Source organism: Pteropus vampyrus, unplaced genomic scaffold (genome assembly GCF_000151845.1).
Source record: "Pteropus vampyrus isolate Shadow unplaced genomic scaffold, Pvam_2.0 Scaffold366, whole genome shotgun sequence".
NCBI classification, from domain to species: domain Eukaryota; kingdom Metazoa; phylum Chordata; class Mammalia; order Chiroptera; family Pteropodidae; genus Pteropus; species Pteropus vampyrus.
The window spans coordinates 892,114-897,320 of NW_011889147.1; the positions used below are offsets into that span (position 1 = coordinate 892,114).

General features: G+C 45.1%; 1 protein-coding gene and 1 pseudogene across 1 annotated transcript in view; one reads left to right on the forward strand and one right to left on the reverse strand.

The window, feature by feature from the left end:
* ST5 (suppression of tumorigenicity 5) overlaps positions 1-5,207 on the reverse strand; it is a 164,227-nt gene that overhangs the window by 111,320 nt on the left and 47,700 nt on the right. The window lies entirely within an intron of this gene.
* LOC111731360 lies at positions 1,556-1,674 on the forward strand (annotated as a pseudogene).

Below are 5,207 nucleotides of genomic sequence, written 5' to 3' on the forward strand. Positions count from 1 at the left end.
TCTAGGATTCACCTCCTTCCTCCCTTTCCTCTCTATCCCTGCCGCTGATGTCTCATACCTTCTAGCGGGTCTCCTTACTGCCTGCCAGTCGCCATCCTCTCCAAAATTATCCTTTCTTCTACAAGAGTGATTTCCACAAAATCCTACTTTCGCCGCATCATTTCCCATCTCCTATGCACCAAGGCGAAACTTCCAGAGTTCAAATTTCCAGCTCTGCTCTGCCAGACCTGCCACTCCCCAGGCAGATCATCCCAGTGACCCTGGAGCACCAGGTTCTCCCTATCCACATCCAGAACACTTCCTACTCCTCCTTTGCTTATGCGATGTAGGTCTAACTTTCCAAGACCAGAAAAGATCCTGCCTCGTCTAGGAAAGTTTTCCTACAGGTTTAAGATACAACTTTCTTACTTCTGAATGACAAACATTCAGATCGAACACAGATAAGGTCTTAGATATTCTCTAATTCTTTTAACAAATTTTGTCTCTCCCGACAGATTATAAATTCCTTCTGTCAGAAAAGAAGCTTTATATAATATTTCAATCACAATGCTGCTTAAGCTGAAAAAATTCAGCAAGTACTTGTTGAATGCCTGAAGGCCGAAAAGTAAGATCTTAGTTTTCTCTCCTGCCCTTGACCATTCACAGGAAATGTTGGGGGTGTGGTAGTTGAGGGGGAGAGGTGGGGGTAAAATCAATACCCTGCCAAGTCCTGAAGTACCTACCCACCTTTTCTTCTCTGCTTTCACCCACTTTGTTTGGGGTGGAAAGGCCTCCTCCATCACAGGCTCAAATCAATCTCTTCTCTAAGGATGTGCCTGAGCACATTAGAGCGGCGTGTGCAGACAGTTATATTTAGCTCCATTCTTAATGTCCTGATCTTAATGTGTGATAGCAGTGGCTGCTCACAATCCCTGACGGTGATGTGAAGATAAAGGGAAAAGAGACCAGAGGGAAGAAGAGCCAAGACTAGCAGTAATTTTGTAATAGACATTTCAGATTTGGGCCCTTGAGGTAGGTCTGCTTCAAATTAAGCCACATCTGTTCTCAAGCCCTAAAGAGGCAAGGCATCCATGAGAAGGCTCTGCAACCTGCCAGGGCACAGACACTTCTACAGGCCACACTAGTGAGCACTGACAGCTGCAAAGATGTTTCTCACCCTTAGGGAGCCAGTGAACTGGGAGGTGGGGACTCTGGCTGGTCAGCCCACTCTCAGACCTAGTGTCTCTGCCCCAGAACACTCTAAGCCAGGACCCCTGACAGGCAAAAATCACATAGATACAGTTGACACTTGAACCACTCAGGGGTTAGGGGTGCCGACCCCTCGTGCAGTCAAAAATTTGTGTATAACTTTTGACTCCCCCAAATATTAACTACTAATAGCTTACTCTTGACTCAAAGCCTTATCAATAGCATAAACAGTTTATTAGCACTTATTATGTATGTTATATGTATTATAAAGCAAATTCTTATAATAAAGTTAAAGAAAAGAAAAACATATTACTAAGAAAATCATAAAGAAGAGAAAATACATTTATAGTATTTATTGAAAAAAATCTTTTATGGCCATGCCACCCTGAACAAGCCCGATTCCGTCTGATCTTGGAAGCTAAGCAGGGTCAGGCCTGGTTAGTACTTGGATGGGAGATCACCTAGGAAGACCAGGTGCTGTAAGCACAAAAAAATTTAAGAAAATTTAAGACAAGGTCCTTGCAATTTGTGAGGTCAACCAAGGGTTGCCTCGCTTAAAAAAATTAAAAAAAAAAAAAATCCGTACCATTTGGTTCAAATCTATGTTATTCAAGGGAAGGGAGGGCAGTCCTGGGACCAGCTCTACTCGCAGAGGAAGGCATTTGTGGCCATCACACCCAAGGCACTTAGCAGGACAAGCACAGCCAGGCATGCCCAAACCTACCTCCCCATTACTCTGGCCTCTAGTCACTCTAGCACACATCTCTGTAAAAATTCCCAGCCTCCATGCTCTCCAGAGCCAGCCCTCTCCATTCCCTCTCCAGATTTACTACCCTTTTTTGTTCATGAAAAGCGTTCATTCCCAGCATCTACTTTCGGCATGCTTATGCGCTCTTCTCTCTTTCTCTCTCTCTCTTCCCTCCCTCTGCCTTCCGCCCCACCCCCCAACCCCCTCCCCACACACACGTACTATCTAGAGCAAGGAGTCTCTCTCTCAGGCTCATCTTCTAACCAGCACTGTTCATTCTTTTTAATGTTTTCTTGGGCCTTTTCTACTTTACAGGAGCTGATCATTCTGCCCTCTAGAAGATTTTAAACTAAGTAAAGGTGGCACCTGCCTTCAAGGGCCAGAGGATGAGGGAACGTAACATAAACCACTCAGTGTTAACATACCCAGACTGGGAAGACATCCAGTTATATGGCAACCAGAAGTGAGAATCTCTCATCTGCCTCTAAGCTCCTTCCCCACAAAAGGCATCTCCAATGCCAAAGAAAGATCACAGGAAACTGAGCAGGAATCTTCCACCTCACCCCCTCCCTTCCAGAGTGGCAAGGAAACAGGGAAGCAAGCTGGAGAAAATTTTAAGAAGAATCAGTATCACACGACACCCCATGAAAAGCAAGATCCTGGTTTCAGGGCTGCACAGAAGGGCATTCTATCTTCAAACTCCTAGTTATCGCCAGTGGCTCCGCTGGTCTCAGGGAAACTGCCTTAGCATTCCTCGCCACAGAGCCATGGAGCAACCACACCCCCCAGAGCTCCAGCGGCAGAGAGCTGGGCAGAAAGGAATGCAGACAGCTTCCCAGAAGTGCCCAGCTGAGACGGAAACCAAGAGCTTACCACAGCTTCCTGGGCCCAGAATGGGATGAACCAGACTCTCAGAAGAAGAATTTGGGCAGCTCAGAGACCTTGAAGGTCCTCATATCTAAAGTCTAGAAGATGAAAAAAGCACAAAGGTTGGAAGACGCCAGGATAGAACAAGCCTGGGCTGGCCCCATATGGCTTCAAGTAAGCAGTGGCTATACTTGAATGTGAGCAAGAGTCTTAGAGAAATCCTAAACTATTGACAGCACCAAAGAAACCCAAGGCAGGCCTGGGATGGGGATGTCAGAAACTCTTAGTGTACGTATAAGCTTAGCATAAGCCTTTTGCTGGTCGCTTTCCACACAGAGGCTTCATTTATTCCCCCCACCCCTGACCCCAACATCCTGGGCGAAGAATGCGGAAGCACAGCTGGTGCCCAGCATCTGACAGAAAACCAAAGCTGGTAAGCAGTTGAGCTTCCCAGCTCCAATGTCTTCCAGCTCTATCCTGTGACAGACACGTCAGAGGTCATAAAGCCTTTCTCCTTCCTGCCGTGAGTTGTAGGCTTCCCGAGAAGTCCCATCAGTTTCCAGAATCCTGTCCCTGAGACAAGGCTGAGCAAAAAGATCTTCCCTGCAGAAATGTTTTCTCCAGTCTGTCACATGCTATGGCTCTGTGAGGCTCTGTTCCAGGATGAGCACAGGGGAAGAAGTAGAACATAGGAAAAAAGTTATTAGAAAGGCTGTCCTACTGTATACCAGGCGTCCACATTAAGAGCACTGAAAGAAAATTATCAAATAATTTTAATTAAAAATGAGTTAAATCATAAACTGCTTTCCCTTCCAAGAAAAGGGCAAATCCTGAAAAAGAGTCCAAAAAACCCAGACATCGCTTCCCCCTCCATCTCATATCCAACTCCCAGTTTGGAAACTCTCATCAGTTGTTAGTATTAACACGAAATACACACACAGACACAGAGACACACATGTCTGTTCATTCCTCAAAGCTTTGTTCCCACGGCCAAAGTTCCAAGACCCTTTCCAATTTCAGGTCCCTGTGGGGACAGCAGGAGGCAAGAATTAGACGTAGGCTTTCCCCAAGCGCAGGCCTTGGCTGCCAGTAGAACCGGGGGTGGCTTCAGACAGCTCACATGCAGAAAAGAGGCTGAGCACCTGGAATCTCCCCTTCCTCCGCAGCACCAGTAAACTAGCTGATGTCATCTCTCTGGTAGCCACATGTCTGCCTCCTAGCCCCTAGGATTTTGCCCATCCTCTCCTCAAAAGTGCACAGTTAAGTGTCTGTAGCTGGTTAATTCAGTTAGTTACAGCCCAGTACCAATGAAGCAAAGGTGAGAGGAGCTTTGCTACTTAAAAGAACCATTAGTTAAACCCTGCCCTGTGGCCAGATTTCACTCTCAAACCTTGAGCAAAATGCATGATGCTTTTCTCAGATACGAGACGAAAGATGAGCTCCATCCATCTCTGGGCACCACAGAGAGAAGGACAAAGAAAGAGTCAATCAGCTATGGGCATATTTCTTTGGAACTACATGACACACACCATCCCCCAGGCAAAAGCATATGGACAAGTTGTCCAAGTCTATCAAGAAATTCTCAATCACTTGGAATCTAGTAGAGCTTAGAATTTTATTCGAAAAAGAGTTCCATTTTCCTGAATCACTCATTCTACAAGGAGATGCTGTGGTTTACACACAGAACACAGGGACATCTTCAGTTTTCATAAACGGGCAGCAGATTTATCCCATCGGAAATATACATGGCTTCAAACCAGAAGCTTTCCATTTAAGATCTGATATGGCATCATAACAAGAATGCATTATTTCCTACACAAAAACAGATTTAAATAATCCAGTTAACTCTACTAAACAACATGTTTAAAGAATGTGGTCCTGTCATAATTAGGTCATGATTTTAAAAGTGGGAGAACTTCTTCAGGCTTTAAGTATTTCCCTGAAATGATACACAGAGGGAGGAGGCTTAGGCAAGTCAGGCGTGGTGCACAGTGGCTCCTCGAGCCACCACCTAGAGACTCGGACGATAGGGAGGACTGCACTGTCCTCAGTGAGCTCCAGGCCTTCCTGAGAAGCTCATTTCTTCCTCCCCACAGGACAGGAGCAGAGTCAGCCCCTTCCACAGCAACACCACCAGCAGAGACTGTGTTTTCACTGAACGCTCTTTTATTAGCAAGTCGCTTTTATAAGCTGAAGGCATTTTTCCAAAGAAACAATCTTAGACATGTTAGTTAGATGCCCAGATAAGCTCATTACTGAATAGCATGGCTAAAATACTATTTATATGCAATCAAGATACCAAAAGAGAAAAATACCTGTGTAAATACTAACAATAAAACAAAACATAAAGAAATAAAATTAAATAATTTTTACACATCCCAAATTGTGGTCCTGGAAAAAGGAC